General features: G+C 43.7%; 1 long non-coding RNA gene across 1 annotated transcript; it reads left to right on the forward strand.

Annotated features, from left to right (window-relative positions):
* The first annotated feature begins 66 nt into the window (after positions 1–66).
* On the forward strand, positions 67–27,827 carry LOC143990165 (uncharacterized). The gene is made up of 3 exons (XR_013277188.1): positions 67–174; positions 23,669–23,759; positions 27,529–27,827. It is a non-coding gene; the product is annotated as an uncharacterized LOC143990165 (long non-coding RNA).
* Positions 27,828–27,884: the final 57 nt, after the last annotated feature.

Raw genomic sequence — 27,884 nt, forward strand, 5'->3', positions numbered from 1 at the left:
ATGGTACACGCGTTTCCCTTAACTGTATGCACAGAGGTTCACCTTTTTTTTTTTTTTACAAAGCACCTCTTAACTAGCGGCAGTCTCCTATATCAGGGTGTAACCTACTGTACTCTTAAGGTTTGCCTTTCCTGTTTTCTTAAGATAAGATGGCGGGGTCTGACTGTCCAAACTGTAAGTAGAAGGCTACACCTTCATTTGCTGATTACAGTGAATTTGCACAGAAACACCAGTTAAAAATGTAATCTCAAGGGTTTCTGACCAGATCCTTGAAAGATCATTTCCAAAGTCTAAATGGTTCTGTGCTTACATGCAGAGACCAAAACTGTCTGAAATGCCTTGTTGGCATTGTGGTGGTCAGCCAAATAGAATAGGATGGGATTTTTGAGGTGCAATTTGAATCCACCAGCAAAAAAGATATATAAAAGAAATACATTTTGTTTTTTACAAAGATTAAAAGATTGTACTTGTATACCCAATTTACAATATATAAAGCAGGGGTTTAGGCCCCTGTGTATGTACTATTTATTAATTATGGTTTTTCCATCCAGTAATTTTATTCACACTTAAACACTTCCTGAGGAAGCCAGTTTTGACAAAACATGTAGAGATTAGTGCATTTCGAACCATCAATATTATAACAACACAGGGTCTAAACCCCTGCTTTATGTATTGTAATGTGTGTATACATGTACAACTTTTAATCTTTGTAAAAAATAAAATGTATAGCTTTTACATATCTTTTTTTTGCTTATGCAATGAAATTTTCCCCTTAAAAATCCCATCCTACTCTGTTTTTTTAAATATTAATCTGGGGTGTGGTGAAGCTGTACCTCATACCCTCAGCAGTTCTTAACAGTTCTCTCTTTCTTATCCTGGTGGTCAGCACTGATCTTGTGTTCAATGCAGAATGGTCTGAATATTTCCAGCATTGTCAGTGAGTAGTTATGTCCGTGGTACCCAGGGGATGTCTAATCCTCATGTATTAAGGTAAAAAACCTTCTGCGTACAGCAACCCCCCTCGGCCCCCTTAACCCCCCCTAGCGGTAATCCCGAGTCTGGCTCGGGTTAGAAATTTACTGATAGAAGCGGTAACCCCGAGCCAGACTCGGGATCGCTTCGCTGGATGCAGGGGAGGACACAGGGAGACTTACTCACCTTGTCCCCTGGATCCAGCGATGTCCGCCGCGCTGTGTGATCCAGCTGTCCTCCGCTCGATTCACAGTGCCGAATGCCGCCGAGCTCCGTTCCCTGCAACGTTACGGCGCACGGGAGCAGAGAACGGCGGCAAATTCAAAAAAGTAAAAATACAGATTACAGTGTTGTATTAAAAAATACACACCCCCTTTGTCCCTAGTGGTCTGTGCAGTGCCCTGCATGCACTTTTATATTATAAATACTGTTTTTTCTGCCTGGAATTTGGAGATTGCCCATAGCAACCAAAAAGTGTCCCTTTTTCAGTGTTTTAGGATTTGATTACATTATTGAATAATTTTTATTATTATTTATTATATTATAAACTTTATCACACCCGGGATGTCTGCTAGACTCTGGTTTGAACAGATTTAAGAGAGCTATTCCTAAGAATTACAGGACTACAAAATAAAACGCCAAATTCCCATGCAAAATAATTGTACCGCTTTCAGCACCTAAAACCGGACTGAATCATACCGCCAGGGAGGTTAATATTTACCTGATACCCATCTGGATCCAGCGATGTTGCACGAGAGTCTCAGCTGTCTGGGACTCTCCCTCCTGATTGGCTGAGACACAGCAGCCATTGGCACCCGTTTTTGTCATTCAAAGTCAGTGAGCCAATGAGGAGAGAGAGGGGGTAAGGGCGAGCCACAGCTTCATGTCTGAATGGACACACTGAGCAGCAGCTCAGATGCCCTCATAGCAAGCTTCTTGCTGTGGGGGCACTCGGCAGTAGGGAGGGGCTAGGAGCGCCGGCAGGGTACCCAAGAAGAGGAGGATTCGGGCTTCTCTGTACATGTTTGTTATTTTTAAACAAAAAAACTGAGACTTTAATATCACTTTAAGCACCCCTGCCAGTTTTAAATGGTCTGTCTCATTCCTGTAACTGCAGGAGAGCTTTTCTTTTGAAAAGCAACAGACTTACTAGTTGGATCACCAGATAAAAATAGAAGAAAGAAAGCCTAAAACAATGAATGTAATGCAGCCATCACATCTAAGAATTGGTAAGCAGGGATATACAGTAATAAAGTTTATAAAATAAAAAAATAAAAAAAATACATATCTGCGCTTAGTGATTGAGTGATTTAAGTGATATAAAAATTACCAATTGGTGGCCTGCAGCTGAACACTATAACCCAGACATTTGGCACAGAATAGTAATACAAATAATAAAGTGCAGCGCTAGGTTTAAGCACAAAATGTGTATAAAAAAACGTATGTAAAATAAGTACAACACTATGGGGGTTATTTACGAAAGGCAAATCCACTTTGCACTACAAGTGCAAACTACGAGTGCAAAGTTCACTTGAAATTGCACTGAAAGTGCACTTGGAAGTGCAGTCGCTCTAGATCTGAGGGGAAGATCTGAAATGAGTGGAAGCTCTGCTGATTTTATCATCCAATCATGTGCAAGCTAAAATGCTGTTTTTTTATTTTCCTTGCATGTCCCACTCGGATCTACAGCGACTTTACTTCCAAGTGCACTTTCAGTGCAATTTCAAGTGCACTTTGCACTTGTAGTTTGCACTTGTAGTGCAAAGTGGATTTGCCTTTCCTAAATAACCCCCATATTATAAACGTGCAATATAACCTAAAACATAAGTAGCATTAATTCAAATAAAGTGCAACTGTGCAGTGCAATTTAATAAATTGTGCTATGTACAACCAAATACCGTATATACTCGAGTATAAGCCGAGATTTTCAGCCTCTTTTTTGAGGCTGAAAGTGCCCCCCTCGGCTTATACTCGAGTCATCGCTGTCTGCCTGCTCGATCAGCGTGTCGAGCAGACAGACAGCGGCCATTCTATAATTCAAAAGCCGCGCCTCCGGCTCCGCCTTCGCCTGTGATAGGCGGAACACTGAATTTCCCAGCAGCCTGTGTTCCGCCTATCACCGACATCGTCTCATCCTCGTACTACGGACGAGGATGAGACGATGTCCGTGATAGGCGGAACACAGGCTGCTGGGAAATTGTGTTCCGCCTATCACAGACAGGGAGGCGCGGCATTTGAACAGGGGAATGGGCGCCGACGAAGAGCGGTGATCCTGGGACGGGACCGGACGGAGGCTCGGCTCGGGACGGGACGGGACCGGACGGAGTCTCGGGACGGGACGGGACGGAGGCTCGGGACGGGACCGGACGGAGGCTCGGGACGGGACGGGACCGGACGGAGGCTCGGGACGGGACGGGACCGGACGGAGGCTCGGGACCGGACGGAGGCTCAGGACACAGGTAGGCTGGACACACAAGGCCACACACACACACACACACACACACACACACACACACACACACACACACACACGGATGGACACACACACACACAGGGATGGATGGATGGATGGACACACACACACAGGGATGGATGGACACACACACACACAGGGATGGATGGATGGATGGACACACACACAGGGATGGATGGATGGACACACACACACAGGGATGGATGGACACACACACACACAGGGATGGATGGATGGATGGACACACACACAGGGATGGACAGGCATATCTCACCCTCGGCTTATACACGAGTCAATAGGTTTCCCAGTTTTTTGGGGGTAAATTGGGGGCCTCGGCTTATACTCGGGTCGGCCTATACTCGAGTATATACGGTAGTTGTTATTAGTGCAGTATAAACAACTATTTGGTTATATTGCACTGCACAGTTGCACTTTATTTGAATTTATGCTATTCGTGTCTTAGGTTATATTGCACATTTCTAATATTGTCTTATTTTACATACGTTTTTTTTATGCACAGCGTCATTTTGTGCTTAAACCTAGCGCTGCACTTTATTATTTGTAGTAATAAATATTTGCTTTTGGGTTTTAATACCACTTTTATTCCAAGAATTGCGTGTTGATTTGCAGCTCAGGTCTAGTGAAGTATTGCTAACATTTTTTGTAAAAAGTTACAATAAAAACATTCAGCCTACATTTTGCTTTTTTCTATGTCAAAATATCCCCTTAATAAAAAAAGGCATTTTTCTTTCTAGCTGCCATGGCAGGTTTATTTCTACACCTTACACGTTATAGTGTATAAGTTTACACTTGAGACGGTTGTGGACGCCATGGCAGGGTAAAAGGTTAAATTCTCAGCCGCGGCCATGACTTGAAGGCGATCCCATGCTATCCCTCCAGCAGCCTGCCTCTTTTTATTTCCAGTATAAGGGGGGATTGAGGGAGTGGTGGGGGGTACACAAAGAGAGAAACACGGGGTCTTGTTTCATTAAAAGAAAATCCTTTCTGTGCTTTTCACGCTACAGTTCTTTGATTATTACTTTCAAGGTATCGAGAAGGGAAAAAAAAAATATCTATATATAAAAAGTTGGCGTCTTCTATCCTGCCTAATACGCTACATTCACACAGATAATCTGTCGAGTGAGTGAACAAACTATCTATTCTTGTCTGTGCTATTTTCCCATGTCAGAAACAGACTGTGCTGAAAAATTTAGGTTTCTTCTTTCATCTTCCCTTTCACGGACTCCCTGAACAAACTGCCTTTATTTCCCCTTTTCATTGAAGAGATCTTGACTGAGGCAAGAGAATGGACATTTTTTTATATGTTTAGGCTCTGCCAGTGACATGGAACTGTAGAAGCTCTTAATTACCCAGGAAGTGACAATGTCAAGGGGCTTTCTCTGCTGCCTTACTGTTCCCCTTCACAATTTCCCATCATTGTCACCACTTCAGACTTCCCGCTGTACTTACAATGTGCTCCTTCCCCACTGTTGCTGTTTATGTTTACTTTTCATTAAAAGAATAAAAGAAATCAGGCAATTACCCTGCTTAATAAAGTGGAAAAAAGAGAGATGCGTTCCATCAGTCCCACAGGACTGCTGATTTATGGGACATGACAATTAGTTATAGTTATTCGTTTCAGCCACCTAGGTGTACTACAGAAGAAGAAAGGGTTAAAATAGGTGTATAACTATTTACCCGTCAAGATCTGCAGTATAGCCTCGTACACGCAATCAGATTTCCGGAACAACCGTCTGTCCGTTTTTTTTTTGTCTCATGTCGAAAGTGAAGAGGTTACTCGCCATACGAGAATTTTCGTACAACAGAATACGACTTCAGAAGTGACGTAATGGGGTTTACGAAAGGCAAATCCACTTTGTACTGCAAGTGCACTTTAGTAAATAAACCCCAATGTGTTGAATAGATTTGTATGTATTCTTTTGTTTCTGAGCACGTGTAGTCTTGCTCTTACAATTTTTTTTCGTACGAAAAACATACTAATTAAACGAAAATCGGACGTTGAGTTCACTTATGACAAAAATATTATAGTCTGCACATCCAGCTTTTGTCGTACAAAAAAACAGAACAGCCTTTTCAGAGAAGCCTATCTGGCCCCCACCTAACAACTGTACATTTATCTTCTCAATCAGCACATCACCCACAGTTATTACCTCTTGTATCTCTTCGCCTTCCCTCTTAGATTCTAAGCTCTTATGCCCTGTATACACAGTCGGACTTTCCGTCAACAAAATCCGCCTGATTTTTTTTCGGAATTTAAACGATCGGATTTTGTTGTTGGAAAATTTTAGATCCAGCTCTCCAACTTTGTGTGTCGGAAATTCCAACGGAAAAAGTCCGATGGAGCTCACACAAGATCGGATTTTCCGACAACACAATCCGATCGCACATTTTCCGTGTGTACAGGACATTAGGAGCAGGGCCCTTTGATTCCTACTGTATTAAAGTGAATTGTATTTGTACTGTCTACCCTCAAGTTGTAAAGTGATACGTAAACTGTTGGCGCTATATAAATCCTGTATAATAATAATAACAAAATCGGTTGTTGAAAGCACCATACTAACGAAAATTGGCAGATCATTTGTCGGATTAAATTGTACTTTCGATTTTCGTGTGTACGGGCCTTAGGAATATATGGGTTGGTTTACTAAAACGGCAGAGTGCAAAATCTGGTGCAGCTGTGCATAGCGACCAATCAGCTTCCAGGTTTTCTGTCAAGGCTTAAAGTGGAACTTCACTCTCCCAATCAAGAAACGGAGAAAGGGAGACCAGTCCCCAACGGGTCACCCGTACACAAGAAAAGATGGACTATCTCTGTATCGGTTTGGACAAAATGCACAAAGTGATTTAGAAAATGTTGGAAGGCGCTGCACAAACTGTTGGCACTATATAAATCCCAAATAATAATAAAAAGTTACATTTTATTTATATGCCATTTAAAATATATTGGGATACCCAAATATTTTATACTATATATCACAATGTGCTAGAAAAGTAAATTCCAGAGTATGGACATACATCCTAACAATACATGGGTGTCAATATTATTTATTTATTTCAGGTACTTATATAGTCATATACAGTGGTGTGAAAAAGTGTTTGCCCCCTTCCTCATTTCCTGTTCCTTTGCATGTTTGTCACACTTAAGTGTTTCGGAACATCAAACCAATTTAAACAATAGTCAAGGACAACACAAGTAAACACAAAATGCAATTTGTAAATGAAGGTGTTTATTATTAAAGGTGAAAAAAAATCCAAACCATCATGGCCCTGTGTGAAAAAGTGATTGCCCCCCTTGTTAAAACATACTATAACTGTGGTTGTCCACACCTGAGTTCAATTTCTCTAGCCACACCCAGGCCTAATTATTGCCACACCTGTTCACAATCAAGGCATCACTTAAATAGGAGCTGCTTGACACAGTAAGGTCCACCAGAAGATCCTTAAAAGCTACACATCACGCCGAGACCCAAAGAAATTCAGGAACAATTGAGAAAGAAAGTAATTGAGATCTATCAGTCTGGAAAGGGTTATAAAGCCATTTCCAAAGCTTTGGGAATCCAGCGAACCACATTGAGAGCCATTATCCACAAATGGCGAAGACATGGAACAGTGGTGAACCTTCCCAGGAGTGGCCGGCTGCCCAAAATTACCCCAAGAGCGCAGCGACGACTCATCCAAGAGGTCACAAAAGACCCCACAACAACGTCCAAGGAACTGCAGGCCTCACTTGCCTCAGTTAAGGTCAGCGTTCATGCCTCCACCATCAGGAAAAGACTGGGCAAAAATGGCCTGCATGGCAGAGTTCCAAGGAGAAAACCACTGCTGAGCAAAAAGAACATCAAAGCTCGTCTCAATTTCTCCACAACACATCTTGATGATCCCCAAGACTTTTGGGACAACATTCTGTGGACCGATGAGACAAAAGTGGAACTCTTTGGAAGGTGTGTGTCCAAGTATATCTGGCGTAGAAGGAACACTGCATTTCATAAAAAGAACATTATACCAACAGTAAAATATGGTGGTGGTAGTGTGATGGTCTGGGGCGGTTTTGCTGCTTCAGGACCTGGAAGACTTGCTGTGATAAAAGGAACTATGAATTCTGCTGTCTACCAAGAGATCCTGAAGGAGAATGTCTGACCATCTGTTTGTGTACTCAAGCTGAAACGAACTTGGGTTCTGCAGCAGGACAATGATCCTAAACACACCAGCAAGTCCACCACCGAATGGCTGAAGAAAAACAAAATGAAGACTTTGGAGTGGCCTAGCCAAAGTCCTGACCTGAATCCTATTGAGATGTTGTGGTATGACCTTAAAAAGGCCGTTCATGCTCGAAAACCCTCTAATGTAACTGAATTAGGACAATTCTGCAAAGATGAGTGGGCCAAAATTCCTCCAGGACGCTGTAAAAGCCTCATTGCACATTATCGCAAACGCTTGGTTGCAGTTGTTGCTGCTAAGGGTGGCCCAACCAGTTATTAGGTTTAGGGGGCAATCACTTTTTCACACAGGGCCATGATGGTTTGGATTTTTTTTCACCTTTAATAATAAACAACTTCATTTACAAATTGCATTTTGTGTTTACTTGTGTTGTCCTTGACTATTGTTTAAATTGGTTTGATGTTCCGAAACACTTAAGTGTGACAAACATGCAAAGGAACAGGAAATGAGGAAGGGGCAAACACTTTTTCACACCACTGTATATATGTCAATTTACGCAGCACTTTACATATGCATTGTACATTCACATCAGTCCCTACCCTCAAGGAGCTTACAATCTAAGGTGCCTAACTCTCATTCATACATATACTAGGGCCAATTTAGACAGAAGCCAATTAACTTACCAGCATAACTTTAGAGTACTTTGATATAGACTGCCCCTCCCTCTCCCATTCTCAGTTCTTCTCTGCAAGTGTTACAAGAACATAATATAAAAGAAAAACACACATTTTTTAAATTTTTAATATAGGTTACGTGGCACTCCTTCAAGAATTGGTAATAGCTGATAGTGTTTGCGACTTCAAAAAACTTTTAGATGTCTTCCTCAGGAGGCTGAATATACAGGGCTATCTATCGATATATCTATATATATATCTAAATATATATATATAATTGTTATAGAATAAAAATCACATACACACACATTGGTTAAACTGGACTTTTTCAACTTTACAAACTGAACAGGAATGGGCCATCCTCAAACTATTCCCACAAAGTTGGAAGCATGAAATTGGCCGAAATGTCTTGGTATGATAACGCCTGAAGAGGTCCCTTTCCCAACCCCTGAAAAACAAACCCACACCATAATTCCCCCCTCCACCAAATGATTTGGACCTGTGCACAAAGCAAGGTCCATAAAGACATGGATGAGCGAGTTTGGGGTGGGGGAACTTGACTGGCCTGCACAGAGTCCTGACCTCTACACCTTTGGGATGAATTAGAGTGGAGACTGCGAGCCAGGCCTTCTTGTCCAACGTCAGTGCCTGACCTCACAAATGCGATTCTGGAAGAATGGTCAAACATACCCATAGACACCCTCCTAAACCTTGTGGAGAGCCTTCCCAGAAGAGTTAAAGCTGTTATAGCTGCAAAGGGTGGGCCAATTCAATATTGAACCCTACAGACTATGACCGGATGCCATTAAAGTTCATGTAAAGTCCCAATACTTTTGACTAAATAGCGTATGTAACTATGTAGGATTACACTTTAGTCTATTTCTGTATGAGTTTAGCTTTGATGGCACTGTTCATTCTTTGGTGTACCTACCTGCCTTTCTTTGTTTTTCCTTTTGTCTTTTCCTCTTGTTTGTACTATTACTGCCTCATTTGGAGTCACTTTGAAAAAGACTCTCTAGTCTCTGATCCATTACAATGACCTAGGCCATGGCTAACATATTCATTCAAATAATATAGCCTTGCTGCACTCACCCTTTGACAACTATCTGCCATTTTTTTAGAAAAATTATGGCAGAAAAAGACCAAATAGTCCATTGAGTCTGGCAATTTTTTTTTTGTGCTTTTTTTTTTCTGTAATATTTTTGTCTAAATGTTAGATCTATGTTTGTCCTAGCCATTTTTTAAGCCATTTACTGTTGACTGGCTCACTACCTCTGCTGGAAGTCTATTCCAAGCATCAACTACCCTTTCAGTAAAATAATACTTTACTTTATAAGATTCGTTTTGAACTTTCCTCCAGCTAGTTTGAGGTAATGTCCCGTGTTCTTGATTTTGGTTTCATATTGAAAAACTGATTTCTTGAACCTTATTCACCCCCTTGATATAGTTAATGGTTTCAATCATGTCTCCCCATTTCCCTTCTTTCCTCCAGTACATTTATCTGGTGTATTCTAGAAACCAATGGTGGTGCGTCCATTAGGGGCACCCGTGCGACCCGCCCCCTCTGTTACGCCACTCCCTCTCTGTAGAATGGATAGATTCATGCATTGCATTCAGGGCTCGAGTCCTGCAGGAACGCATGGGAACGCCGTTCCTGTACTTTTTCTACGGCAACAACGACATTCCCTTTGCACTGTGGCTGCAGGGGGCGGACCCTGCCCTCCCTCCTCCTCTCCTCCTAAAACATGATGTCCCTGTCAGTGGCGGAGTGTAGCGTGTGTAGTACTGCAGCAAGGGTTAATAGATCATTGGGCACTCGCTAAGCTCATGCTGTTCACTGCTAGATTGTTGGGCTTGGGCTGCCTGACATGGTTCTACACCTCCAGGCAGAATTAAACACAGCAGGAGCACCGCCCATAGTCCCGCCCACCCTGTCAGGCAGCACTAAGCACACTGGGAGTGGCGCCCATAGTCCCGCCCACTATTCTCTAGCGGTGGATGGGACTACGGGTGTTGCCATCACTGTGTTCAATGCTGCCTGGTGGTATAGAATCGTGTCAGTCAGTCCAAGCCTGACAATCTGGCAGTGAACAGCGTGAGCTTGCCGAGTGCCCAATGATCTATTAACCATTGCTGCAGTACTACACACGCTACACTCTGCCACTGAGGACAGCATGTGTTTAGATTTTTGCAAATTCCCATTGGCTTGCAGCGCTTCTCACCTTGGGCTTGGGGGAGGCTGCAATAATGGGCACGGTGAGGATGCATTGATGGGCACAGTAAGGCTGCATTGATGGGCACAGTAAGGCTGCAATGATGGGCACAGGGAGGCTGCAATGATGGGCACAGTGAGGCTGCATTGATGGGCACAGGCGAGGCTGCATTGATGGGCACAGGTGAGGCTGCATTGATGGGCACGGTGAGACTGCAATTATGGGCACGGTGAGGCTGGTTTGATGGGCACAGTGAGGCTGCAATGATGGTCACAGTGAGACTGCAATGATGGGCACAGTGAGTCTGCATTGAACCATTATCACACATTGTGTTTTTTTTGTTGATATGGCATGCAGGTTAAATTATTTTGTTGTTAAGATCTATTCTATATTTATTTTTTTGATGCATGTGAATTTTGAAGGTGTCCTCGTAAACTGTCACTTTACAATAAATGTTGCACTTTATTTGTTAAAAAAGGAGTGCGTATTATTTCACACACTTTTTTTTTTTTTTAGATTGGGTGGGGAATCTTGGGTGAGTTCCTACACTTTTTTTCCCAGGACTTGACCCCTAATTGCATTCATGCATGCATTGCATGAATCTATCCGCTGCCATCCCCTATTCAGGTGTCAGGCTTCCGGCGCCTGAATTACAGCGGTGGGGGGTGGTTTTTTTAAGCACCTGATTAGAGCCATAGGCTCTAATAGGCTTCAAAAAGGGCGGACTCAGAGCGTAATGCATTGCCCTCGCAGTCCACCCAGGTGTTTTAGAAAGGCGAATTAATATTTCCTTTTCTAACACTGAACCTCCTCTCAGGCAATCAGGAGGAGGCGGTCTAATACTCGTCACCTGATTGGCTGAAGGCACAGGAGCTCCGATTGGACACCTAGCAGAAGGAAGAAGAGACAAATGGAGGACACAGAAGCCGCCGCCTGACCCGCTGCTCGTCCCACCATTCCACAGGTCGCTGCCATCATCTGCTGCCTGATCCCCCACCAAGATGAGGTAAGTGCCGGGCAGTCAGCGAGCGGGTGGGGGCACAGTGGCTGCACGGGCACAGCGGCTGACAAGCACAGTGGCTGCATTTGACAGGCACAGTAGCTGCATTTGATGGGCAGAGTGGCTGCATTTGACGGGCACAAGTGTCTGCATTTGATGGGGCACAATTGGCTGCATATGATGGACACAGTGGTGGCATTTGACGGGCACAGTGGTGGCATTTGAGGGGCACAGTGACGGCATTTGACGAGCACAGTGGCAGCATTTGATGGGCACAGTGGCTGCATTTGACGGGCACAGTGGCTGCAATTAATGTATTTTTCAGTATTTTTCTGAATTTGTTTAGTTTGTTTGAGCCCCCAAAAAAATTTTGAGCTCCAGCCGCCACTGCCAGACACGACATTAGAAAGTTCCCAAACAGTAAATCTGGCATACACATTCCTTCATCCATGCTAAATATCGTAGACGGACAAATCTCCACTCAATCGACTTTCATTGAGCCGGATGTTGCTGGCAGGGGCACCCATGGCTCAAATTTCATCTGAATCCTGCTGAAATAAACTTTTGTTAAAGGAGCAGGGTGTAAAATTGTCAGCTGAACAACACCTGCATCCAATTAGATACTGTTTGAGTATTCTGACAGCCGCGGGCACCGAATGTCAGAATATATTAGCCCAAGCCATAGAAATACAGAAAGGAATGGACCAAAATCTGCTAAAAGAGTCCAAGATAATTGTAATGGTTGCTAAAAAAATAAATATAAAAACAGCCAACGCATTTTGGAAGCAGCTCCATTGTTGCTCGGCAATTGCTGTCAAATTGTTCCTCCATGAAGAGTGTTCAGTACTGTGTAGGAGCCAGATCACCAGAGCTATTGATCTCGTTTGAAGTTTCACTACACTTTCAAAAAGTTCCCAGCGCCTCTTTGAGTATGTTGTTCTAGCATACAATAGCCCACAAGAAAGATTCCTGCTGAATCAGCCAAAATTCTATGTGTGTATGGCAGCCTTTAGTCTGTCACATGGAGAAAGACGAGGCAGGGGACATTAGCATGGGAAGGACAATGAAGTGTAAAGTCGGCCATAGATAAATCGAAATTCAGGGACCTGACAGATTTTGATCCATGTATGGGCAGGCTGGCTGTACAGAAGTTGATCTATTGATTGACTTCTGTACAACCAGCCTGTCAAAAGCTTCTGGATGTAACAGGGTTGATTTACTAAAGGCAAATAGACTGTGCACTTTGAAAAATGCAGTTGCACTCTTCAAGTGTAGTTGGTCCAGAGCTTAGTAAATGAGGTAAAGCTTCACTTTGTATAGAGTACCCAATCACGAGAAAGGAAAATAAAAACTGCATTTTTGCTTGCACGTGATTGGATGATGGAAGTCAGCAGAGCTTCTGCTCATTTGCCAGGCTGTGAAACTGCTCTTGCAGAGTACAACTGCACTGTGTATTTGCCTTTAGTAAATCAACCTCAATGGCTCTGGAGCAGCACTTACCGATACCGACACACCTTGAGGTATTCTACAGAATATTTTAGGTCGAGGTTAGCCTAAAAGAAGAGAGGATTAGCAAGTGCCTTTTTTGCGAACAATCAATAAGATAATAACATTATTCTGAAAGATATTGTTATCTACCTGCAGTATTCTGAACAACAGTAATTAACAGAACTGAGCTGCATTTACCCAGAAACACAATACAAAGACCATCCTAACTTGTGACAACAGTCCTTCTTTTGTCACACTGGCCAGTGATTGATAATAAAAAAATAAAAAAAATAAAAAACATTGGCTGGCAAAGTTGGAGCTCTTGAAGAAAGCATAAGAGTTCCCAGCAGACAACAGATTAAAGGGATTGTAAAGTGAATTATTTTTTATTTTTTTAAATAACAAACATGTTATACTTACCTCCACTGTGCAGCTCGTTTTGCACAGAGTGGCCCCGAACCTGCTCTTCTGGGGTCCCTCGGCGGCTGTCTCTGCTTCCTCCCGCAGGTGCTTCTCACGTTCATGCGAGCTCCCTCGCATGGTGAGAAGCACCTGCGGGCGCGCTCCCGTGATACAGCCGGCGGCTATAGCCGCTCGCTGTATCACATGGCCCCGCCCCCCGGCGCTCCACATCAGTGGATGTGATTGACAGCAGCGCGAGCCAATGGCTGCGCTGCTTTCCATCCATCCACTCCAGCCAATCAGCGGCCAGGCTGAACGGTGGAAAGGACGTCGGGGGACGAGCGCGGGACTTTCGAGGGGTGAGGTAAGTAAAACGGGGGGGCTGGGGGCGCAGGCAGTGTCAGATGTTTTTTCACCTTAATGCATAGAATGCATTAAGGTGAAAAAACATTTACCTTTACAACCCCTTTAACTTGTATAATGTTATGCCACCTACACACGGTCGGAATTTTGGCCTGCAAAAGACAGATGAGAGCTTTTCGTCTGAAAATGCGACCGTGTGTATGCTCCATCGGAATTTTGCTGACCGAAATTCCGCCAGCAAAAGATTGAGAGCAGGTTCTCGATTTTTCCGAAGGAAAACGTTTCTATTGTAAATTCCGATTTATGTGTATGCAATTCCGACACGCAAAAACTCATGCATGCACAGAAGTTATCGGCTACTGGCTGTTGAACTTCCTTTTTCTAGTCCTGTCGTACATGTTGTACGTCACCGCGTTCTTGACGGTTGGATTTTGGTGTGACCGTGTGTATGCAAGACAGCTTGAGCGAATTCCCGTCGGAATTCCGTCGGGAAAACCATCCGAGCTTTTTCCGACCAAAAGTCTTATCGTATGTATGGGGCAGTAGTCTCTTACCAGACCCAGGGAACCCTCTTCTGGGTCTCCAAACACATGCTCTGATTCAGTAAAAGTCAAGTTCAAGTCAAACAGGGAGAGATGTTGCTGTGATCTCTTTCTTTCAATCCTGTTTTTACTTCCTTACAAGTGCTAGGAGTTCTCTCCAGTACAATCTTTGTATTTCAAAGGGGAACTAGGGCAACCTAGGTAGAACTATTTCACGGAACCAGTAAACAAGAAAAGTCAGTGGCCTCTTACCACAAGTGGCACTCTCCAAACCCTAGGTGTTTCTACGCAGGTTTGCAAAAGGGTCCTCCCCTGCAAGCCAGTAATCCAGCATTGGTTCTGTGCTGATAGTCACAGCCACTTGCCACATCCAGCAAGTGATTCACTGATCCCCAGCATGGACTTACATGGTCCAGGTCCTCTCACATGTAGCACTGCACAGAGTTAGATGGCAGCCGCGGTCTCTGATCATTACACTTCTCCTGGGCAGCACAGTATCAGATAGCTCCAGCAAGCTCTTGCCACACACCTGTTCCCGCTTACTGCAAACTTGTGCTGCTCTCTCTCAGTTGCTCAGCACAGGAAATGGTGGCAGCAGCACATGGTACCCACAGTGACTTCCTCCTTGCATTTTCCAGGCTGGTGACAGAGCAGCCTAGTTCACTGTCCCTTTGCTCTGTTATATCAGCCAATCACTCAATCCAGACCCAGCCAAAATTGCTGCCGCTTGCAATGGGGACACTCCATTGATAAGCATTGCAAAATGGTCTCCTTAAAAATGGCTGCTGCACTTCTGCATTAATGAATATTCAGTTTAACCATGTCCACATTGCAGAAGGATAATACAGCAGCAACAAAGGAAGACGTTCCACAGCAGTTATCAGCCACATTCCAGGTTATAAATTGATCATCCTGGGGCAAAAAAAAAAAAGATTCCTCCATCCATGGTATATATCTTAGATGAATGGATCTCCCACTGCAGCTTTTGTATTTTGACAGCCAGGCCCCTCTAGCTGTCAAAATACCTGAACAGCAACTAAATTTGAGTGGATGCAGCTGCTTTTCATTTGACTGTTTTCTGGCCTACTCCCTTTTATTTTTCAATCAAGGGGTGTCAGGTGGGAGGCAGCTGACAAGGACACACGCTTATCGAATTTTGCCAGGTTCCTCAAGAACTGACCAAAAGTTCAGTAGGAAAAATTGTTTACCGCGATGATCAATTTTTTCTCAAAAAGATTTTTTTCTGTGAATCCAGGTCCTATGTTTGTGGGTGGATAACATTTTAGGTTTCCAGCCAGATGTCCCGTAAAACATGGCTTTTTAAAAAAAGTAAAACATTAAACGTTTTTTGTTTGTAAATCATACGCTTTGATCCTAGAGATGTCACCAATTCTCTCCATGACCTTGGAAGAGTACGTCATACAATTGTTCCTGGATTATGATTTTCTTTCTATTGTTCTATTGTTCTGTCTGTATTCCTGGCATGAGCATTCAGTTATTAAAATCAATTCTGACCTCACTGAGTATTTCAAAGGCTTGCAGCAATTCATCCACCTTTCTATTCTAGTAATACTACCAGTTTAGCTACTTCATTCGATTGGTGTGTGTGTGTGTGTATGTTAATGGAAGAGAAGCTGTATCAGTGTGCAATCACATTATTCTGATCATTTTTATGTCCACTTTGCCATAATATCAACTCACAAACGCAAGTCAAACTTGTTAACCTTCTAATTAACAATATTTACATGACAGAGAGTGGTTGATTCACTAACCCAGTCCTCAGAGCTCCCTCACATCAATGTTCTCAGGGTCCCTCTCACATCAGAGTCCTTCATATCCCTTCCCTCAGGGCTACCCTCCCATCAGAGTCCTCAGAGCCACCTTTACATCAAAAACTTAAAAGCCCTCCAAACCAGTGTCAGGGCCAGGGCCGTCTTTAATATAGATTGGGCCCTGGGCAAAATATTTCTTGGGCCCCCTCCCATGCAATTTCCCTCTCCACCTACTCTGAGACATACAATAAATAGCAGCTAGACCTAAAATCAGTTTTCTGTATCAGATCAGGCAGCAATTGCGAATGGTTGCCAGCAGTTACAGCATATCATTAGTGCTTACTGACTAGTTGCTAGAGGTTACAGCACACGTTACGGCTCACTGATTAGTTGCTAGAGGTTACAGCACATCACATCCTCACAGCAGGGGAGCATGATTTATGCAGCTATTTACTTAGTATTGTCACCGCTATTTACATATGAATGCCGGTTATTTATATGTAAACACAGGGTCTGCCGGTGAGTCACTTGCACACAACAATAGGGCAGAGCTGTGCAGCATTAGTGCCAGCACTTCACACAGATATTAGGACACAGCACAGGAATAAAACTTCAAGGGACGAGGGAATTTAAACCTGGATAGTTGGCAAGTATGAGGCAGCTGTTTTGGGCCCCACAACAATGACAGGGCCCAGGGCAGCTGCCCCTTTTGCCCTCCTTAAAGACGTCCCTGGTCAGGGCCTCCTCTCATTACAGTCCTCAGAGTCCCCCCCTCACATTGTAGTCCTCAGAGACCCCCTGCATCATTGTCTTCGGCCCCCTTACATTAGTGTCCTTAGAGCCCCTTCACATCACAGTCCTCAGAGCCTCCTTCACATTTGAGTCCTCTGAGCCCCCCTCACATCATTGTCTTTAGAGCCCTCAACAACAGAGTCATCAGGGCCCCTCTCACATCAGAGTCCTCAGAGTCCCCTCACATTGGAGTCTTCAGGGGGCCTGCTCAAATCTGAATCCTCAAAGTCTATGTTTATACTTTGCCAATGGCTGATAGCTGATGACACACACACAAATGATAATGATATAATAACAGTATCACATAACAGAGTCCTGTTAGTAATAAGAATGTAAACAACTACAGGACTATGTGTTTGATGATGTTATGGTCACTTATGGAGCTAAAAGATAGTGTATGTTATCAGCTCAGGTTCAGGCTGAATCCATAGCTCAGGGGGTCTCTTACCACTGTTTATTATTTGTAGTAGTCATCCTAATACTTACTAAAGCTTGCCATACACGTGAAGATTCCACCTTCTTTACTAAACAGCGGGGACAGACAAAACATCCCACATTCTGCTATTATATTCTGACAGCCAATGCCTGTGGCTGTCAGAATACCTGAACAGTGACTGCAGGTGATTGAATGCAGTCACTGTTCAACTTACTTTTTTCCTTCCAGCTCTCTCAGTTTCTCAGTTGATGTTTGTCAAGCTGGATGGTTTCAGCACCACGGAAGGCTCAAGTTTTGGCAGATTTCTATAACTTCATGCTGTGTATGGCCAACTTAAAAGGGGTTCTACAGTTCCCCTCCAAAAAAAAAAATACTATAGCTCCCTGACTTTAAATAAAAGAACACTTACCTGTCAGGGGTCCAGCACTGTCCTCACCTGGCCCAGTACCTCACTGGTCTTCGGGTCCCCGGCACCATCATGTCTAGTGTGGGAAACCAGTTGAGACTTCACATGCGGCTTCACATTGTGCATGAGCAAGCTGTGCTGTGCTTTGTAAATGGTCCTTCAGGGGACCTGTGATGTGTCCAAGAAGGCTGCAAGCAAAGAGAGGAGGGGGCGAACTTCCACACTTCTGCTAAAACTAGGTACCCCCCCCCCCCCAAAAAAAAGTGCCAAAAAACTAAAAAGGAGAGAGGGAGCAGGTGGAAAAGTGGAACTTCACTTTTTTGGAAAAAATAAAATGGTAATAAGATTAATGAAATGTTATTAGAATAAGACAAAAAAGGAGGAATGGTGGAAAAAGAGTAAGAAGGGTAAAAAGATGGGCCGGGGCAGGGAAAAATTGCCATTATAGGGACTAAACGATAAAACAGTCCCTTAATTTACTTATTGTTACCATATGTTTGTCATTTTTATCTTTTATATTCCATTCTGATAACTGATTCAACTTTTATTTGTCTGCTATGTTTTTTTTTTTGCTTTTGTAATACGATAACCTCACAATGTAATTTCTCAGCTGTTGAAAGCTATTAAAATAAAGTAATGCAAAGAAAAGAATGAAATGAATGAATACATTCCTTGCGTTGCATGTCATGAAATGAAGGGGTTAAATGGCTCTGTGCATATGCTATATGCGGCAATGTGCATCCTGTGCATATTTCACCCTAAAAGGCCTGTACACATGCCAGCTCCCGGAACCTGCTAACCGGCAGCTCCCAGCAGCCGCTCTGTGCTGCCTTGACTCTTGGCCAAGCTTGGCCTGAGTCTGCAGGCTGTGGAATGTGTGAGAGCCATGTGTCACATCTCCAGACTGTGGGAAAGTGTTGCTCCAGTGAACTCCCAGCAGCTGTCCTGCCCCAGTTTGGTCGTGCGTCCAGAGAAACAGGAGCTCAAGTTTACAGCACTTGGAACTACAACTTCCTTGACTGGTTTCCGCACATCTTCTTCCAGCCACCACATCTGGGAATGACAAAGAACATCTGAGTTCTTCTTCTTTGTGGGAGTTCACAAGTCTTTCCAGTGTTCTGTTGGCCTCCCTGTTAGCAAAAGAGGTTAAGAGCTTTTGGAAAGAGCAAGTCACACCTAACTAACTGGAAAAAAAAAAAAGAAGTGTTCTTTTTATTCTTGAAAACAAGCGTTCATACAAACATCATTTCAAAGGAATTGATTTATTTAAACTGTGGTTTTATAAAATGTTATTAATGTAAAAGAGTTTTGGAATTAAATACTTTCAGGAAGCTGGTCCTTGGGGATGTCTGCAATGCAGAACATGCTAAAAATGTGTAGGTATGTTATTGAATGAACTGGTACCAGGCCTGGACTGGCCATAGGCCACACAGGGCATTTGCCCGATGGGCTGGGGACACCGGGCTGCATGTCCTAACAACAGACGGCTAATGCAGGGGTCCTGGTCCTTGACTTGTTGATGACCAGGCCACACTGCAGGAGGTAAGCAGTGACTGCGGTCTGGACAGGGCTAACACAGACCAAGGTCACCTCTCACCTCCTGCTACGTGGCCATGCCCGTGTCTCCTCTCCCCGCTCTCTTGCCCCACCAACATTCTCACCCTATCAGCAGAGAAGGGGTGTGAAAAGCTGCAGATTTGCACAGAGAGGGGGATTCTTTTCATATTAACAAGCAGGTAATCTGCAGCTCTGCAGTTCCTCCCTGGAGAGGACACACGGGCTGAACCCTGCTTCCGCCCTGCCAGAGGTAAGAGTAAAAGTGGGCACTGTGATTAGAGAGAAAAAGGGGGGGGGGCATAACTGCAAGGGGCACTGTGATGGGGGGCTGTGATTGATAGGGGCACTGTGATATAACGGGGACTGCACTGTAAAGGGGCACTGTAATCATTACGGTGCCCCTTTACAGCGCATTCCCCTTTTTTGTCATAATGCCCCTTTACATTACAGTGCAGAGGACCGCCCCTATGAACACAAAAAAGGGCTCCTCTGTCTAAATGCCCAGGCCAATTTTTTGTCTCAGTCTCGGCCTGACTATTAGTGGACATGTGGTACCAACTGCACTATGGCTAATGGCCAAACTGCATCATGCAAAGGCTGTGGCCAATATAATGACAGTCTACAACAGATGTGGTCATCACACAATTTGAATATACTTCCTGCTTATCCAGGGTTCAAAAGGATGTCATTTCTTAGAGATCATATATCTGGAAAAATACAAAGACCACCATCACTGACCCATCCTTCTGAAAATGCTAGTTCTAAAGCCTAAACATTTTTTACCCTGATGCATTCCCTGCATTAATGCAAAAAATGTTTAGTTATCAATATCACCCCCTTATACTTACCTGAGACCTCACTCGATCCAGTGCTGTGCCCATCTGCAGCGGCTCTGTCTTCTCTCCCCAATTTCATAGGCTTTGCTGACACAGCAGGAGCCATTGTCTCCAACTGCTGTCAGTCGAATCCTGTAAGGAAGGAGTGGGGGTGGGGCTGCATGTGTCTATGGATGTAAGCACTGCAACTCAGGATCAAGCCTGCAGGTGTACCACAATAGGAAGCGGATTCCTATGGTGGCACACAGAGACCAGGAAAAGCAAGGAGCACCAGCAGGGGTCCCAAGAAAAGGAGATTTGGAGCTCCTCTGTGCAATGGAATTGGTAATGGTGAGTATAACATATTTGTTTCCTTTACAATCACTTTAATGGCTGTGATGCTGGTCATTCGGCTGTAGAACTTTTTGATCCACTGACCTGGAAAAACTATGCAGATCAGGAGTTCATTCTTCTTTTTGACTTGATTTTCTGGGTCAGTGACTAAAGCTGGCAATACACTGAGCAAATCTAAGCCAATTCCTGACAAACCTGCCAATATTTGCTCAGTTGTTGGTCCTACTAAACACACTCAGTTTACTTTTGCCAAATAAGCCTGCTGGAAGATTTTCAAGCAATTAGTGGATGCATCCAACCAAATGCAGCCGCTGTTTGGATATTCTGACAGCTGGCAGCAGAATTAGAAAATAGGCCACAAGGGGATTCATCCACCCATGCTGTTTAGCATGGATGGAGGAATCTATTAAATTTCTTTCATTCAGCCGGCAGACTGAATGAAAAAGATCTAATAGTATATATATAAATATACATGTATCCATGCTCCCTTAGGGGTTGCTGAATGTAGTGGTCCACCTGTCACCCTGCCCAGCCAGACATCCATCTCTCAGTCACTCAGAGACATAGAACAGTTCATAGCTTTGTTTTTGTTTTTTTATTGAGGTGATTAAACTTGGATGGGAAATTGGGAATTATGGGATGCCTAGAAATATTCAGTGCGAACTTGTTCTGGAGTTCTATATACTCTCCAGTATATACACTCCAGACTTCTCTCCAGCACTAAATCTTGCTTAAGACCTCTTATTCTTCACTCCTCTAGCACTTCATTTGCTGTATCCCGTTACTCCTCCAGCACTTCCCTTGCTGCAGCCAGTTACTCCTCCAGACTAGCTAGCACCGCATTGTTAGGCCTAACAATAACTCAGTTAGACCTCGGTGAACTGCCTTTTGCGGGCAGGGACCTCGGGCCCCTCTGGTGTGGAACTAGTTCAGGTGCAAACTGTCCTCTGCACAGCTACAATTCCCAGATAGCTATCTTCAGGCCCTGCCAGCCAGCCTGGCTGCAATCACCTCTTTCCACTGCCCTTCCCACAGTCTTCTCTTCTGGTTCTGCACCCATCACAAACTGCAATCTCCCAGTTCTCTCAGGCATGCCTCCCTAGTCCTCCCGACTGCTTCACTTACCAGCACTTCACTTGCTGTGACCAGTTGTCCTACCTGGAGGCTCTTAGCAGTGTTCTCTCCCGCTGTCCTCTACTTGCACTCTCATGTGCCTCTCCTACCATGATCTCTTTATTCCTCCTGGATACACTTGAGCCCCGGCCCAGGGTCATCCCCCGCCACCAGGGGAGCTCCCTGTGGGCCCCGACAGCCTCCACACTCTCTCACTCCAGCTCTTCCACCCGACAACTGCTTCCCAGCTGGGCTGACCCCAGGTATTTAAGGAGGCCTGCCCCCCGCCAATCCAAGTTGGGGATTGGTCAAGGCTCCTCAAGATACCCCAGGCAGCTCCACCTCCCCTCCACTCCTCTCCTTCCAGCACTTTCTGTAAGGAAGAGGGTAGTTACAGTGATGCAACCTGTGAGTCACCCAGCATGCCCTAGGCCACTCCCAGCCCAGAATGAAAACAAACAGGCCTAACCCCCAGCTAGGCCTGCCTAAATTTTCCTACTTTCCATAAAAATCCTCATTCTAGCACCTACCTAACTAGAGGGTGCTACATACAGTATATACAATATAAACTATATTGTCAAAAGTATTGGGACCCCTGCCTTTATATACACATTAACTTTAATGGCGTCCCAGTCTTAATCTGTATGGTTCAATATTGAGTTGGCCCACCCTTTGCAGCTATATGTTAGACGAGAAGGCCTGGCTCGCAGTCTCCACTCTAAATCAACCCAAAGGTTGAGGCCAGGAAGGTCCATAAAGACATGGATAAGCAAGTTTGGGGTGGAGCAACTTGACTGGCCTGTACAAAGTCCTGACCTCAACCCAATAGAACACCTTTGGGATGAATTAGAGCAGAGACTGGGAGTCAGGCCTTCTGGTCCAACATCAGTACCTGACCTCAGAAATGCGCTTCTGGAAGAATGGTCAAACATACCCATAGACACACTCCTAAACCTTGTAGACAGCCTTCCCAAAAGAGCTGAAGCTGTTATAGCTGCAAAGGGTGGGCCAACTCAATATTGAACCCTACAGACCAAGACTGGAATGCCATTAAAGTTCAAGTGCGTGTAAAGGCAGGCACCCCCCAATACTTTTGACAATATAGTGTGTGTGTGTGTGTGTATGTATGTATATATATATATATATATATATATATATATATATATATGTACACACACAGTATATAGACTAGTGTGATTGCTCCATACTACAGTGTTCCAGCATGATTCAGAGTACCATGCCCTGGCCTACTTGAAAGAAGTAGTCCCGGGTACAATTAACATATATGTGATCACTAACTTTGTCCAAGCACAGAACTCTCATGGATCACTGAGCACTTATGGCGCACAGAAGTAGGGATCATTGGGGTCTGGCTGGCAGAGGTGATGACAAAAGTGTTCTCAGGCCTGGCACAATGTAAGCATGAACCAGCTGGTGAGTAGAGAGGGGGTACAGTCATACTAGGGCATGGTACATGGCAACCGTGCCTAGAGTGAGTACATCCTTAAAAAAGAGGTTAGGTCTGAGGATTGGTATGACTGCCATACATCTAAAATTTCCTGGAGGTAGTCAAGATATGCTATTCTACTCAGCTATAATCATACTCAGCACATTCATGCAGACCTAAACTCAAATGGTAACATAAAGCTAAGTCCTAGAAACTAGGGCACATGACCTTTGATGAAAGATAGAATCAGCCAATCGCACCTTCATATCAAAAGAGATCATATGACCAATTGAGTAGGCTTTCAGACATGAGGCCAGCACTTCAGAGAACCTGTAACATAATTTTTCTGTAAAGGAAAGTAATTCAGCCCTCCATTAATCACTCCAGCAAGAATGTTAACATATGGGTCCCCTTTAGGTTCGTAGATGGTTGATTCACACCAGTTAATCAAAGCGTTACTCTTACTAAGTACATTTCTCAGTATCCCCCTGACCCTTTTATACCCATAACATATTACAGCTCAATACCTGCTTGAACTAGGCTGTTTTGAACTAGGCAATATTTCCTTAGCTTTAGCCAGATATATTATCTTTAAAGACAATTTAAGTCTTATATTACCCAGTTTAGCTCTCCACCTTTGTCATTATGCTGATTTTGTTTTGTGTTTTAGAAAAGCAGAACTGGGACAAAGAAATACCCTTACAGGTCCAGTGAGTAGTCATTAACTACCAGTCCATGCAACATGGAGCTACTTTGATCAAGTAAGTAAAACCACTTAAAGACCAAAGAGTGAGATGAATAAATCATCCATCACGAAAAGTAGGTGGTAAGCCTGGAACTATTCCAAACTTGAGATTTTTCAGGCATGTAGAAAATGTGCAATTAATTTCACTGACTAAATATTTAGTCTCACAATTTATCAGTCTGTTCCCAGGCTTCAGGGCGCAGGTCAGAAGTCGGAAGCAGAAATTATTGCCAGCCTAGTTCCGCTTGTAATCTACTACTTACCAAACATAATTGATTTCCTTTTATAGTTGACAACAGGCATCAGATATTTTACTGACGTGGAGATGAACAAAATCAGGATGCTGCACTAACATTATTTCCTTTGTTTATGGAGGGGTGATATATATTCCCCAGTCTGCTGGAGACCACCACATGTACATGTCCCAGGAACATGCATGACTTTCTGAAAGGCTTCACTTTAAAGTGATAGTAAACCCTCATTTTTTAAATCACGTTCAGCTTTGCTAACGTATTTACTTACTAAATATGCAGCTTCTTTATCTTTTAGTCCTATCTTATCTTTGAATAACAATTGTGTGGTCATGCAACACTGTACCCAAATTAAGTTTTTTTATTTTTGAGACAGATGCAGATTTTTTTGGTGGCATTTAATCACTGTTTTTTGCTAAACAAACAACAAGCAAACAAAAATCTTAGTTTCTGTTATAAATTTGCAAATAAGTAATGAAATAAGTATTTTTTCTGATGGGCACCAAACAAAATTTTGATCATTTTTTTGAGACAGATATAGCTTTCTTTTGGTGGTATTTAAACACCCTTGTTTTTTTTGTTTTTTTTGCTATACAGACAAAAAAGACCAAACATTTTGGGAAAAAAAATGTTTTTCTTAGTTTCTGTTATAGAACTAAATAAGTAATTTTTATTCTTCACTGATGTGTGCTGATGAGGCTGCACTGATGGGCACTGATAGACTGCACTGATGAAGCAACACTGATGGGGCAGAACTGATGAGGAGGTACTGATAGGCATCACTGATGGGCACATATAGGTGGCACTGATGGGCACTAATAGGCATCACAGTTGGGTACTGATAGACAGCACTGATAGACAGCACTGATGGGCACTGATGGGCAATGATGAGGAGGCACTGATAGGTGGCACTGATGGGTACTGATGGGTTGTACTGATGGGCACTGATGGGCTGCACTGATGGGCACTGATTGGTACTGATGATCAGTGCCCTGATTATTGGTGAAAATGATGTCCTAACAGGCTTGCTAGTTAACGGCTCTCCTTTCCTCCCTTAGACACGGCAAGTCTGTTTACATGTGATTAGCTGTGATTGGTCCCTTACCCTGATCTGTGATCAGTTTTGTCCAAAGTACACAGCAGTCACAGAGCATGCTTGATGCGTGCCGCAGGAGGCACATGGGGATGGGATTCTGGGAGGACATCCATTGATGCCCTCCCAGAACTGGACAACTGCACTGTAGCCATCTTTTGGTTATAGCGTAGCCGGCAAGTGGTTGAAGCCAAACTATGGTAATTCTTCCTTTCAGTGTGGTTTCAGTATAAATGATAATCCCAAATTTTGGGTTGTTCCCAGAACACTAATAGAGGGGAAAATTTGTAGTGAGAACACTAGTTCTGGGGACCCTGGTGACAACTAAGGATCCCCCACTTTGCTGGGATTTCCTCTCACTTCCTGTTTTGGCTATGGGACAGGTAGTAAAGGGATACATCCCCAATAGGACTCAGATGTAAAAAAAATGACAGGTGTTATAACCCTCCCTTACTTTATTCTAAATTAATAAAATGTTTTGCCTTTAGTTCTACTTAAGTAAAAGTGCTTTTACCTTTAGACCTAAGCAAGCAATTAACCCATTGAAACATACAATGTTGCACTGTTCCCTCCTGTCCTCAGGAATCACTAACAGGCCAGGTTTGCAAGATAACTGAAATACATCACAAGTGATATAATTTGCTTCTCAGTGATTGCAATATTCTAGTCTGCATCTCCCCAAGAAAATACTTCAAATCTGGCCTGTTATTGGGTCCTGAGGACAGGAGTTGAGAACCACTGCTTTAAAGTGGTTGTATACTCTGTTACACCACTTGTACCTACAGGTAAGCCTATAATAATCTCAACGTGCAATGAAAAATTTAATGACAATCTTAATCACATAGATGTAGTTGTGAATTAACACACTAACAGTGAGAGAAAAAATATGTGATACATAAATTAGAACTGCATAAATAAATAATAGTCCACAACAAAAATGGAGAGGTAATTCTTCAGTCCTCAATAGTGACACCGCACACAATACCCTCAAAGAAGTAACAGGGTACACCAAGGGAAATCACTGCCGCTTACCAGCTAGCTAAATCTCTTTTTAAAGATATCCAACATACACGTAGTTGTCATGGTTATGCAATAGAGTTTGTCTGCTTACCTGTTCCATGTGTTCATCTCTAGTGACCAGCCGACCCTCATCTGACTGCTTTTGTAATCCATCCTCTGGCATGACTCCACCCTAGCTCCTATCAGAGAACTCTATATTAACCTGTGCACTGCAGGCCAACCCTGCTGATCAACCATTGTGTATTCCTTTGTGTGTTTAGCTTCCTGTTACCTGCCGTGTGCTCTTCTGTTGTTCCGTTACCGACTTTGGCGTGTCCTTGACTATCCCTGTTTGCCTGTGATCCTGACCTATTGGCGTGTCCCTGACTATTCGTGTCAGCTTGTGGCCCTGACCTTGGCTTTATCCCTCACTATCCCTATCCTCCTGTTGCCTACTGTGGGTGCGAACTGGGGGACCCTGGGGGTCGCGACCTGGAGCCAGTTGCAGCCAAGTCCATCCTCACCACTAGAGGCTCTGGTGAACACCTGCTGGTTCTTAGACTCCGCGCCCCAGGGAATCTTACGCTCTAACCTTGGTGGGATCTGTCTCCGTCCGCAGCAGTCAGCCTTAGTGTCCACAACCTTGCGGTGCACTCCTGATCCCTACGGTGTGCATCTGTCACCTTGCCTCAAGGTGACCTGACAGTGGTTTATCCCCCAGCCTGGGTTTCTGTACAGGGTTATGCATAATATGTCCCGATGTTCCACTTGAACCAGCATAAACACTCCCGTTCTAACTTCTAACCAGCTCTGGTGTGACATACAGCAAGCTGTGATTGCTGGAGAACGGAGTATCCGGTACACATGTCCTAAGAGTCACCGGAGCCGGGATGCAGGACATTCAGAATGTGCCCATTGACATCCAGATCAGCAAAATGCTGGTATCTATCAATAAGGCTGTGAGGAGAAGTTAAAACGGAACTGTTTATGCTGGTTCAAGTGGAACATTGGGACACATTGTGCATAATCCTGTACAGAAACCCAGGCTGGGGAATAAACCACGAACATGTTGGATCTCCTTAAAAAGAGATTTAGCTGGTAAGCGGCAGTGATTTAATTGGTGGAGGACTTTCCCTTGGTGCACCCTGTCACTTCTTTGAGGGTGTTGTGTGCGGTGTCATTATTGAGGACTGAAGACTTACCTCTCCATTTTTGTTGTGGACTATTTTTTATTAATTTATTTATTCAGTTCTAATTTATTTATCACACATTTTTTCTCTCACTGTTAGTGTGTTAACTCACAACTACATCTATGTGATTAAGATTGTCATTTAATTTTTCATTAAGTAAGGAGGTCTCTGTGAGGGCTGGGCTCAGCCCTTCCTTCTCTGAGATGGCTGCTCAGCTGTCGGCTAATTGCCAGTTCCTATCTCTCTCCACAGTTATTCAGCTGTTGATGATATCCTGCTTATCAGTCCTGCCTACTTAAGCCATCCAGTCCAGAGGAGCTCTGCCTTCGCCTCGGTCAACATCTCAGAAACTATCTCCTGCGATCCTGTTCAAAACTTGCTTTGCTGACATCGCTTCTGGCTCCAAATCCTGCTTGCTGTTCCACTACATTGATCCCTGACTTCTGGCTTGGCTGACTATCCATTACGGTTACTGAACTTTGTTTTTGACTATGTTTTGACTATGTTTGCTCTTTTTACTTTTATTATTAAACAAGTGTGATTTAACTGTACTTCTGTCTCAGCCTGATTTCATGGTTTCTGACAGTCTCACTGCCCTTTATTTGTAT

Source organism: Lithobates pipiens, unplaced genomic scaffold (assembly GCF_037356315.1).
Source record: "Lithobates pipiens isolate NorthernLeopardFrog02 unplaced genomic scaffold, aLitPip1_a1.2 Scaffold_18, whole genome shotgun sequence".
In the NCBI taxonomy this organism is placed as follows: domain Eukaryota; kingdom Metazoa; phylum Chordata; class Amphibia; order Anura; family Ranidae; genus Lithobates; species Lithobates pipiens.